The sequence below is a fragment of the Equus przewalskii genome, chromosome 10 (genome assembly GCF_037783145.1).
Source record: "Equus przewalskii isolate Varuska chromosome 10, EquPr2, whole genome shotgun sequence".
NCBI classification, from domain to species: domain Eukaryota; kingdom Metazoa; phylum Chordata; class Mammalia; order Perissodactyla; family Equidae; genus Equus; species Equus przewalskii.
This window is the reverse complement of record NC_091840.1, coordinates 50,970,989-50,984,206: the sequence shown is the minus strand read 5'-3', so window position 1 is coordinate 50,984,206 and position 13,218 is coordinate 50,970,989.

Below are 13,218 nucleotides of genomic sequence, written 5' to 3'. Positions count from 1 at the left end.
AAAAATTTTAGAACTTTTCACCTTACTGTTTTCGTAAAATCAATTAAAATACTAATATCTTTCATCTCATGGATATTTTAGGTATGCTAACACAGAAATTGTTTCTAAACAGCCCCCAATTCTTGTTCCGAAAATGTATGTGGAGCAATAAGTGTTCCGTATTGGAAAGAATGTAGCAATAATGAATAATTTTAAAGTAATAATAGTAATTTATAGTCTGTATCCTAAACCACTGTTTTAATTTTTGGCAGTTTAACTTCCAATTGTGAGTGGTGTCCATAACTTTGTACTTCATTGTTTTCACTTATCATTGTAATAGAAATATGATTCTATAGTCCTTAGAATTATTTTAATGATCATTCAAATTCGAGGATAATTTTGTAAATTATTAAACAGTTCTTCTAAAGGTAGACATTTTGGTTGTCTAGTTATCTGCACTTTCTTTCTTATTATTTAAAATGTTACCATGAGCATCTTTGTGCATCCTTTTTTCTATGCCTCTGTTGAATTAGGTCTATGACATAAATTCGGGAAACTCCAGGTCTGCAGTTAAAGGTTCTTTTTAGCTGTACCGCTAACTGTACTGCTGTCCAAAAGGCTTTTTCAAGCAAAAGTGATCTTTCTTTTTTTTCTTTCGTTTCCTTTCTTCTTCTCTTTTGTCAATCAATTTCTGCTTTCATTATTCTTGTATTCAGAATTTCGGTCCAAAATTTTTTTAATGCTTTTAATCATCGCTGATGTTCTATCCATGTCAACCTGAAGGAGAACACAAGGGCATTAAATACAAATATTCTCCGACTTCTTTGCCCGGAGACCAGAAGTGACTCAGCCCGGAGTCACTAGAAGCCCGGAGCCACGTGATTTTTCCTGCTTCCATTACATTGGAAAAAACAAAGAAATCCAGGCCAGCCACCACATAGGCCGTCTTTCCCGGTGGAAAATTTCTTCCTTGATATCTCTTTCCTTAACTAACAGTGCCTTGGTTAGTGTAACAGGTTTGGGCTGCTGGCGGGAAATTCAGGCCATCTCCCCACCGCGCACCCTGCAGACGCCTGTCAAGGCTGGAATCTGTGCCTCGCCTTCCGTGGCCGCTGCCTCGCCTTCTGCCAGCACGGTCACTGCGTCGCGTGTGCCAAGACCGAGGCAGACAATCCGCCAGCCTTTGCTGCAGAAGCGCTATGTGCTGGAATTCAGAACAGCCGATGATTTAGCAAGGCGTCTGGCGACCTACCGCGGAAGGCCGAGGCTGGCTGTCTGCAGTCCTGCACGCCCTCGCTGCCCCCCCAAACCAGAGCACGTTTAAGGTGATACAAAATGGTAATTTTCTAAATCTATCTTTCCTTCTGCATTTATTAGTTGACATTAGTTCACAGAGAAGATCCTTCTCCCATCCTCTGAGGCCGGGTGATTTACTACTCGTAATAACAGCTAACACGGAAGGCTTACTGTGCACGAGGCACTGTGCTGAGTGCTTCGGCGATCTCACTTCGTTTAATCCCACTTCGTTTAATCCTGACTGCAGCGCTGCAGGGCAACGTAACCATGACCATTTTAGAGCTGACACTCAGAAGGATTGAGCATTTTGCCAAGCAACACATTGCAGGTGGCAGGCCCACAAGTAAACCTGTAACTCCCAAGCTCATGGTCTTTCTGCTACATCCTGCGGGATGGTGTTTCCTAAAAGCTCACCTAGTGAGGAACTAGGTAAAGTCAGTGGCCCTCTGGAGGGAAGGATACCTGTAAAGTATGGTTTCAGGTCCAGAAGAGCCCAGGGTGTACTAGGGGTTGAATATTGCTAGTCTACAGACCAAATCCAGCCCACACACTTGTTTCGTGACTTACTTGACAACACTTACAACTCAGTAAATCTAGATTTCTAGCTGCTCTTTAAAAATTGAAAGATTTGTCCATACTCAGGCTGTACTTCCACAAAGTGAAAATCAACTAGAGCTGAGTGTTGCCTTGTCCATTCAGGCGTGTACTCGCCCTTTGCCACACTCCCCTCTGCTCCCTGTCATTTTCCCGATGCTAAGCTGACCTCCAGTTATTTTACTCATACTTCACCACTTTATTCATACACCACCCTAGCATGCGTTCCAGAAACCTGGTGTTCAAAAAACTCTGGATTTTTGGTAGAGACAGCATAGTATGTTCCCACCCTGGCCCCTTTTGCTTCAAATACATACCACTAATAGACAAAATATTAAAAACCGTGAACTGAAAGGCCTAACCAGTCCTAGAATCGATTCAAAGCTTTGATGGGAGCTGATGGTACATGTCCGCAGGGCTCAGGGCCTGCAGGTGGGCAGCAGCAGCAGGGGGTTAAGGTCCTATAGGGAAATAGGGACTGATTAGGGACAGGGAGCTGGAGCCAGAGCTGCAATGGGATCCCTATATCAGAAAAGGAGGTTGTAAGACCCGGCAGCTCCCTGCCTGGGGCTACAGGCCCAAAAAGGCAGGCAGCCTCAGATGTAGCCTCAAGACCAGAAAGAGGACCAACTTGCCCCCTCCTCAGTGACGTCATTTGAGATACCCTCAATATCACAGTGGGGCAGGAGCCCAAAAATACCATAACAGGACTTGATCATTAACTGGGAGCAAGGAGGTGGGTAGCAGCCATGTCCAAATTGTAGGTCAAGGAGAGGCAAACACGAAGAAGGAGAGGGAACACAAATAAAACAAAAAGATCTCCCACCCAAGATGAAGTTACAAACCAAAATCCCAAAACACACGAAGACGTTTCATGATTAGCACACAATAAATGGAACAGAGACAATGATTGGAACGTGGATTCACTCTAGATGAAAATAAGTTTATGGAGCAGTCTGACAAAGAATTTACAGTAAGTATGATTAAGATAGATAAAAAGATAAATGAAGGAATACTTTCACTTAAAAATCAAATCATGAAAGAAAAATAGAAATTAAATAAAATCACATGGATATATAACTGACTAGTTATAAATCTTACACATGAGTGACAGATGTAATAAAATAAGCCTATTTTATTCTAAACTGGGCACAATCTGAGAAAGATTTAGCTATTTCAAAAATAGAACTCAAGAATTACCCAAAACACAGAACAGAGAGACAAGAGATTTAAAAAACATGAGGAAGAAAACATTGACAGTATGCTCTCTGACATCGCTCTTAGCAGCGTATTTTCAAGTCCCATGTCTGACCAGGCAAGGGAAACAAAAGAAAACATGAACAAATGGGACAACATCAAACTAAAAAGCTTCTGCACAGCAAAGGAAATCATCAACAAAACAAAAAGACAACCTAACCATTCGGAGAAGATATTTGCAAACCATATGTCAGAGAAGGGGTTAATATCCAAAATATACAAAGAACTCATACATCTCAACAACAAAAAAACCAACAACCCAATTAAAAAATGGGTAAAAGATCTGAACAGAGATTTCTCCAAAGAAGATATATGGATGGCCAACAGGCATATGAAAAGATGCTCAACATCATTAGCTATCAGGGAAATGCAAATCAAAACTACAATGAGGTATCACCTCACTCCGGTCAGAATGGTTATAATTAACAAGACAGGAAACAACAAATGTTGGAGAGGATGTGGAGAGAAGAGAACCCTTGTGCACTGCTGGTGGGAGTGCAAACTGGTGCAGCCACTATGGAAAGCAGTACGGAGTATCCTCAGAAAATTAAGGATAGATCTACCATATGATCCAGCTATCCCACTGCTGGGTATTTATCCAAAGAACTTGAAAACGCAAAGGCGTAAAGATACTTGCACCCCTATGTTCATTGCAGCATTATTCACAATAGCCAAGACTTGGAAGCAACCTAGGTGCCCATCAAGGGACAAATGGATAAAGAAGATGCAGTATATTACACAATGGAATACTATTCAGCCATAAGAAATGATGAAATCTGGCCATTTGTAACAACATGCATGGTCCTTGAGGGTATTATGCTGAGTGAAATAAGTCAGAGGGAGAGAGTCAAATATCATATGATCTCACTCATAAGTAGAAGATAAAAACAACAACAAACAAACACATAGCAACAGAGATTGGATTGGTGGTTACCATGGGGGAAGCGGAGGGAGCAAAAGGGGTGATTAGGCTCACATGTGAGGGGATGGACTATAATTAGTTTTTGGGTGGGGAACATGATGTAATCTACACAGAATTCGAAATATATTACGATGTACATTTTGAAAGCTTATCATCTGAAAGTTATATCTGGAAGTTATAATCCAATGTTACTACAATTAATTAAAAAATTAAAAATTGAAAAATTAAAAACTTGAAAAGTCAACTAAAAGATGTGGAGGATAGAACTAGAAGCTATGATATACCCCTAAGAGGAGTTTCAGAAAAAAAGACAATGGAGGAAAATGATGGAGAAACAGTACACATAGACTTAATTCTTAAAATTTTACACTGGAGCTTCACCTGTGTGTCTTTTATTTCATTAAAAAAATCAGGAGCAAATATGGCAAATTACATTAAGATTTGAATAATTGAGTAGTAGTTACACAAGTGCTTTTAAACAGTATTCTTGATATTTGAGCTATCTCATAATTTTTTGAGGCAAAATACACTTAACATAAAATTTACCATTTCAGCCATTTTAAAGTGTACAATTCAGAGGTTTTTAGTATTTTCACACAGTTGTGCATCAATCACCACTATTTAATTCCAGAACATTTTCATCACTCCGTAAAGAAACCCTGCACTCACTGGCAGTCCCTCCCCACGCTCCCTCATCCTTGGAAATCAGTTCATAATCTTTCTCTATGGATTTGCTTATCCTGGATATTTCATATAAATGGAATCGTACAATATGTGACCTTTTGTGTTTGGCTTCTTTTACTTGGCACGATGTTTTCAAGGTTCATCCACGTTGGCTGTAGCATGATCAGTACTTCATTTCTTTTTATAGCTGAATAATATTCCATTGTACGGATTTACCTCATTTTGTTTATTTATTCATCAGTTGATGGACACTGCCCATCTTTGTCTATTCCCCCTTCCCTATACAATGGAATCCATATGGCAACAAAAATGAATGAGGTATATTTGACTGTGTTAATGTGGGAAAATGTCCAAGCTAAATTGATAGATTAAAAATGGGATAACCATGCATGCATTATTCCATTTACACAATTTTTTATTGAGGTATAATTTACATATAACATTATATTAGTTTCAAGGTACAACATAATGATTCAATATTTGTATATATTGCTGCACAATTTTTAAAGGACAGACATTGACTAATATGTCCATAGGAAAGTTCTGGAAGGGTATAAGAGAAAATGTTAGCAGGAGTTACCTCTGGTTAACTGCTCTGGTTGGAACTGGGGACTTTCAATTTCCTCTTTACAATCACTCTGAATTTTTCGTTTGTTTGTTTGTCTGCATGAATCATTTTGATAACAAAATACACACACACACAGAAGGATTCTGAAGTGACACGTAAGAACCTAATGAGAGTGGTTGTTTCTGGGGTTGGGAGCAGAGGACAAGGCAATTAGAGTTGGTAGAGAGAATTTTAACTAACCTATGTAAATTTTATCATGTTCATGTATATTTAAAAATCAGTACATCAACAATAAGGATAAGTCTCACAAACAATGTGGAATGGGAGAAGTCCGACAGAAGAATATATAGTGTATTATTACATTTGTATAAAGGTCAAAGCAGGCAAACTAGTATATGGGTTAGAAGTCCGGATAGCAGTTACTCTCGGGAAAGGGAGTGACTGGAAAAGGAGGGTGAGGGGCCTCGTGAAGTCCTGGAAGCGTTCTGTTTCTTGATCTGGGTGCTGGTTACACAGGGGTGTTTGGTTTACAAAAATTCATCCAGCTATACATTTTCTGTTTGTAGACTTCAATAAAAAGTTGGGGTTTTTTTACCCCAGGACCAGATGGCTTTCCTGGGGAATTCTACCAAACTTTGAGAGAGGATTTAATACCTATCCTTTTCAAGCTATTCCAAAAACTTAGGGAAGATGGAACACTTCCTAACACATTCTATGAGGCCAACATCATGCTGATACCAAAACCTGACAAGGGCACCACGAAAAAAGAGAACTACAGGCCAATATCACTGATGAACATAGACGCAAAAATTCTAAACAAAATTTTGGCAACCAGAATTCAGCAATTCATCAAAAGAATCATACATCATGATCAGGTGGGATTCATACCAGGGACACAGGGATGGTTCAACATCTGCAAATCAATCAACATGATACACCACATCAACAAACTGAGAAATAAAAACCACATGATCATCTCAATAGATGCAGAGAAGGCATTTGACAAGATCCAACAGCCATTTATGATAAAAACTCTGAACAAAATGGGCATAGAAGGAAACTACCTCAACATAATAAAGGCCATACACGACAAACCCATAGTCAAGATCTTACTCAATGGGCAAAAACTGAACGCCATCCCCCTGAAAACAGGAACGAGACAAGGATGCCCTCTATCACCACTCTTATTTAACATAGTACTGGAGGTCCTGGCCAGAGCAATCAGGCAAGAAAAAGGAATAAAAGGAATCCAAATAGGGAGGGAAGAAGTGAAACTCTCGCTGTTTGCAGACGACATGATCTTATATATAGAAAACCCCAAAGAATCCATTGGAAAACTGTTAGAAGTAATCAACAACTACAGCAAAGTTGCAGGATATAAAATCAATTTGCATAAATCAGTAACATTTCTATACTCCAGTAATGAACCAACAGAAGAAGAACTCAAGAATACAATACCATTCACAATCGCAACAAAAAGAATAAAATACCTTGGGGTAAATTTAACTAAGGAAGTGAAGGACCTATATAATGAAAATTACAAGGCCTTTCTGAGAGAATTGGATGACGACATAAGGAGATGGAAAGACACTCCATGTACGTGGATTGGAAGAATAAACATAGTTAAAATGTCCGTTCTACCTAAAGCAATCTACAGATTCAATGCCATCCCAATCAGAATCCCAAGGACATTCTTTACAGAATTAGAACAAAGAATCCTAAAATTCATAGGGGGCAACAAAAGACCCCGAATTTCTAAAGCAATCCTGAGAAAAAAGAACAAAACGGGAGGCATTACAATCCCTGACTTCAAAACATACTACAAAGCTACAGTAATCAAAACAGCATGGTACTGGTACAAAAACAGGTGCACAGATCAATGGAACAGAATTGAAAGCCCAGAAATAAAACCACACATCTATGGACAGCTTATCTTCGACAAAGGAGCTGAGGGCATACAATGGAGAAAAGAAAGTCTTTCAACAAATGGTGCTGGGAAAACTGGAAAGCCACATGTAAAAGAATGAAAATTGACCATTCTTTTTCACCATTCACCAAAATAAACTCAAAATGGATCAAGGACCTAAAGGTGAGACCTGAAACCATAAGGCTTCTGGAAGAAAACGTAGGCAGTACACTCTTTGACATCAGTGTTAAAAGGATCTTTGCGGACACCATGCCTTCTCAGATAAGGGACAATAGAAAGAATAAACAAATGGGACGTCATCAGATTAAAGAGCTTCTTCAAGGCAACTGAAAACAGGATTGAAACAAAAAAACAACCCACTAACTGGGAAAAAATATTTGCAAGTCATATATCTGACAAAGGCTTAATATCCATAAGATATAAAGAACTCTCGCAACTCAACAACAAAACATCAAACAACCCAATCAAAAAATGGGCTGGAGACATGAACAGACATTTCTCCAAAGAAGATATACTGATGGCCAATAGGCACATGAAAAGATGCTCATCATCGCTGATCATCAGGGAAATGCAAATCAAAACTACACTAAGATATCACCTTACACTTGTTAGAATGACAAAAATATCTAAAACTAATAGCAACAAATGTTGGAGAGGTTGCGGAGAAAAAGGAACCCTCATAACACTGCTGGTGGGAATGCAAACTGGTGCAGCCACTATGGAAAACGGTATGGAGATTCCTCAAAAAATTAAAAATAGAACTACCATACGATCCAGCCATCCCACTACTGGGTATTTGTCCAAAGAGCCTGAAGTCAGCAATCCCAAAAGTCCTATGCACCCCAATGTTTATTGCAGCACTGTTTACAATAGCCAAGACGTGGAAGCAACCTAAGTGTCCAGCAACAGACGAATGTATAAAGAAGATGTGGTACATATATACAATGGAATACTACTCAGCTGCAAAACAGAACAAAATCATTCCATTTGCAATAACATGGATGGACCTTGAGAGAATTATGTTAAGTGAAATAAGCCAGTGAGAGAAGAATAATCTGTGTATGACTCCATTCATATGAGGAATTTAAAATTAGGGACTAAGAACAGTTTAGTGGATACCAGGGGAAAGGTGGGGTGGGGGGTGGGCACAAAGGGTGAAGTGGTGCACCTACAACACGACTGACAAACATTAATGTACAACTGAAATGTCACAAGATTGTAACCTATCATTAACTCAATAAAAAAAAAAAAGTTGGTTTTTTTTTTAAAGATTGGCACCACAGCTAACAACTGTTGCCTATCTTTTTTTATTTTTTCTGCTTTTTTCTCCCCAAATACCCCCAGTACATAGTTGTATATTCCAGTTGTGGATCCTTCTAGTTGTGGCATGTGGGACGCCACCTCAGCGTGGCCTGACGAGCGGTGCCATGTCCGCACCCAGGATCCAAACCAGCGAAACCCTGGGCCACTGACGCAGAGCGCATGAACTTAACCACTTGGCCACAGGGCCGGCCCCCAATAAAAAGCTTAAAAAATGCATCAAAGGTGTAGTGTACAGGCTTGTTGTCTGGTCACCTGGGGAGGGGCACTGTCCTTGCTGATCCAATCTGTGAGGACACATAAAGGGACCTGGACAGGGCCTCAGGCCTCAGTCATCGTGGCAGGAACGCATTTGGTCCAGGCCTGTGGTTTGTACCAATGAGCAGCACTTGGGCCCTGTTTGCCAAGAGCAAAGGCCAGCAATGATGTTTGACCTGGGGATGCTCGGGGAAGTCTGGAGAGAGGGCAGCCATGTCTTGCTGCACCTACTTAATTCAGCAGCATTGCCTCAGGTTTACCTTAAGGAGAACAACTTAGTGGGAAGATGTGGGGGGTATTGGCCAGGTTTCCCCAACAAGCCCCTTCCAGACCCTTCTGAGTCTACTCCTCACTCCTGGAAGGGGCATATTGGCTGACGATGAGAATGCTTGTCTTGAAATTTCTTCTTGGGATATCCCATTATCAGAGATTAAAGAGGCTGACGTCTGTGCCTCACAAACATTATAGTATCCTAGCCATCCTGCCTGACCTTTGGAACAAGAACCATTCTGACCTTTCCCAGTCGCGGCAGGAGAACAGTGACAGTCGCCCCTCACTGACACCTCTCGTTGTTAGTTGGCCAAGTAGCCAGAATCCACATCTACCATGAAGTGGGAAGCAAAACGCAAAGCAAGAAGAAAGAAAAGAATTACATTCAGAGGAAATTGCTAATTCCCATCATTATAAACTCGGGGCATATCTGCAAGAGAGTGGGTTTTGAGCGTGCCTGACCAAGGAGAGCAATGCATAATTTTGGGCGGGGCTGCATTTATGGCTACTGATATAGATTGGTGGTATTCAAAGTGTGGTCCACAGACTCGTGCCATTTCATGAACTGTTTCTTACAAGTCTGGGATGAGTACAGAATTTGAGAGTAAGCATTTAAAAGCTCTTACAGCATTTGTCAGAGTATATGACAAATATACTTTTATATATGTTGATTATAACAAAAAATGCGGGATTGTAATTTTTATATTTTTTAGTTTTCGTTTTTCATGGAATTCATTTTTATTTATTTAATAATAGTATTGATCTGTGATAGGTTGAAAATAATCAAGACTGGCCCTGGGGCTGGCCCCCCTGGTGGAGTGGTTAAGTTTGTGGGCTCTACTTCAGAGGCCCAGGGTTCGCTGGTTCGGATCCTATGTGGGGACCTACACACCACTCATCAAGCCATACTGAGGTGGCATCCCATATAGAAGATCTAGAATGACTTGCAACTAGGATATACAACTATGTGCTGGGGCTTTGGGGAGGAAAGAAAAAAGAGGAAGATTGGCAACAGATGTTAGCTCAGGACCAATCTTCCTCACACACACACACACAGACTGGTGCTTCCCCACAGATTCTTTGAGAAGCACTGGGTAAACAACAGAGGTTTTGTTCACTGACCTGAACAGAGAGCTGATAGTTGCCTAGCTGACAGAACAGATAGTTTTTGTTTTGCTTTGCTGTTCATGAATAATACAAATCCAGATTTTACACTGGCCCGTCAAATATTCCTGGAAGGCCAAATATCTTCTAACATAACGTGCAAGCGAGAATTTAAAGACTCCAGAGGCCAGAGATACTGTATTGGCTCTATCAGGCATATCCCACCCATGCACTATATCCCCTTAAAGGTTCCAGAAAAGTCTCCTTTCACTAGATCTTGAGGAATAAAGTATACTGCAAGTGATAGAATTTTTATAAAGCTCTTCATTGGCTGGTCCCTCTATGCCAACAATGTGGATAAAGGTGCCACAATTGAAATGGGCTGCCTGACCTTGGGAAGTGGGGTTAAGCTGACCCTAAGGGAAGACAGTGTACCTCCAGAAGCAAAATCATTTTTCACAAAAGGCAGCAGGATGGCCATGATCATCAAATCTCTGAGGATCCCTCATCATGCACAGATCTCTGACTTTTTAAATTAACATGGGCTCCGCAGAATGAAATGGAAAGCCATTGTGGCACACACCTATTTCTACCACCACACTCCCTTGCAGGTTAACTGTAGCGGCTGGAAGAGATATTCACTTTACCAGCCTCCTTTGCAGTAGTCATGTGATATGGTTCTGGCCAATGAGAAATCTATTGGGTGCTTGCAGAAAGGCTTCTACTTTTCCTTATAAAAGAGACAGAGACAGTTGGCAGCCATCTTGCAGTCATAAGGCAAATGCCAAGAGAATCACAGAGAGCCCAATCCAGATCTCTAACATTGGTCCCTAATGAACTACCTACTTTCTGATTTCTTGTTACAGAAGAGAAAATAAGTCCCTATTGTTTATGCCATTCTTAACTGACTTTTCTGTTACTTGCAGCCGAAAGCATTATGAACTGATCTAGAAACCCATAAGGACTTATTTGATTTATATTTGGTTGAATCATACGAAGTTGGTATCTTTTGTAGGTCAAAATAATTGACTATCAGCAGTTTTGCATCATTCAACCTAAATAACTAAGAACACTCTAGGTCTGTAGGTGTGTGTCAGTTAGCATAGTGAAAATTAATAAAGGGAAACCTCATTTAAATTAGAGTCTGGGGGCTGGCGCAGTGGCCTAGTGGTTAAGTTTGGTGGGCTCCACCTTGGCAGCCTGGGTGGGCTCTGGGAGCCGACCTACACACTCCTCCATGGCCATGCTGTGGCAGCGACCCACATACAACATAGAGGAAGACTGGCATGGATGTTAGCTCAAGGCAAATCTTCCTCAAGCAAAAAGAGGAAGATTGGGGCCAGCCTCGTGGCTGAGTGGTTAATTTCATGTGCTCCACTTTGGCGGCCCAGGGTTTTGCCAGTTCCAATCCTGGGCACGGACATGGCACCACTCATCAGGCCATGCTGAGGCAGCATCCCACATGCCACAACTGGAAGGACCCACAACTAAGAATATACAACTATGTACTGGGGAGCTTTGGGGAGAAAAAGGAAAAAAATAAAATCTTAAAAAAAAAAAGAAGAAGAAGATTGGCAACAGATGTTAGCTCAGGGTGGATCTTCCTCAGCAAAAAAATTAAATTAAATTAAATTAAATAGTCTGGAGGCCAGAATATAGTCTTGGGAGCTCCCGCAGTACCATTCAAGGTCAATTACAAGTACAGGAAAGATTGTCAATTGCAGACCCCAACAGAAAGAAGTCTTCCACAGGAAGAATCATCAATCACAAACCCCAGCAGGAAGAAATGAACATTTCACCTGAAACAGAAATTGACTACCCCAGCAACTCAGCCAATGAGAGAAACTACTCAGAACTGCTGCTTTTCTCTAAGGGACTTTCATTTAAAACAACCCCTCCCAATTTCCTCCTTTTTCCCTATAAAATAGTGTTCCTCTTCTCTGATTGTTGCACTTGCCTATGGTTTTTGCTATAGCTTGCTTGTCCCAACTTGCAATGCTTTGCTGTTCCCAAATAAACCCATTTTGCTGGTAAAATAACTGGCTGTGTTATTTTTTAGTTTAATAGTATGCTTTGGACAGCAAATAACAGAACTCTTAATGCGTTAGGCAAGGAAAACTCTTGGCTCATTTAAGGAAAGTGCTGAAATAGGCATCCAGAGGCCCACAGTGTCACCAAGGTCTCCGGTTCTTCCCAGGCCTCTCTTCTGCCCTCTGCAGGGTCAGCTTCATTCTCAGCTGCTCCCTTCAGGACCGCCAGCAGCACTGAGGGCTGCGTGCTTCGTTGTCCACTTCCAGCAGGAGAAAAGGAGTTTCTGCCCAGCATTCTGGACATGAATCCTAAAATTCCCACTAACTGGCGCACTTGAGTTACATGTGTATCCCCAAACCAGTGACCATCATTCTGGAATAAAAGGTCCTGACTGCTGTAAATCAAACAAGATCCACTCCTGGGCCTGGGATGGGGTCAGCTCCCTCTCAGACCCGCAAAACTCTAGGGGCTTTCAGGAAGTGGGAATCACTTGGAGAAGGGACGCTGACTACATAACCACAATGTCCAGTACAATAGGTCTCCATCAAGATAGGGATTTGGGGCCAGCAGCAACAGAAACCAACAACACAGAATGGGGAGACAGGTGGTTCCCCAAAGCAAAGTTAGGATGTTATTATTCAAAGGAATAGGAAGGGTACTGGACGCGCAATACTTGCAAATATCCACTAGTTATTTCATAGAAGGTCCCAAAATGGATTCATTTAACCCAATAGTAAAATTTGGGGTCAGAAAGAGCAGAGAAGAAGGGAGCATGGCAGGAAGGAGAAATGTGACAGTCAGTCCAAACAATGTGGCCTTGGTCCGCTGGTGGAAAATTCCTACTAGAGATGTGAGTGAAAGACTTTATAGAACAAAATAGTAATGACACAAGAATAAGCACACATGCAAACAAACAGTGTAACAGAATAGAGAGTCTGGAAATAGATCCAACTATCTACGATGATTTATTATGTCAAGGGTAGCATTTAAATTCCGCTGGGAATGGTA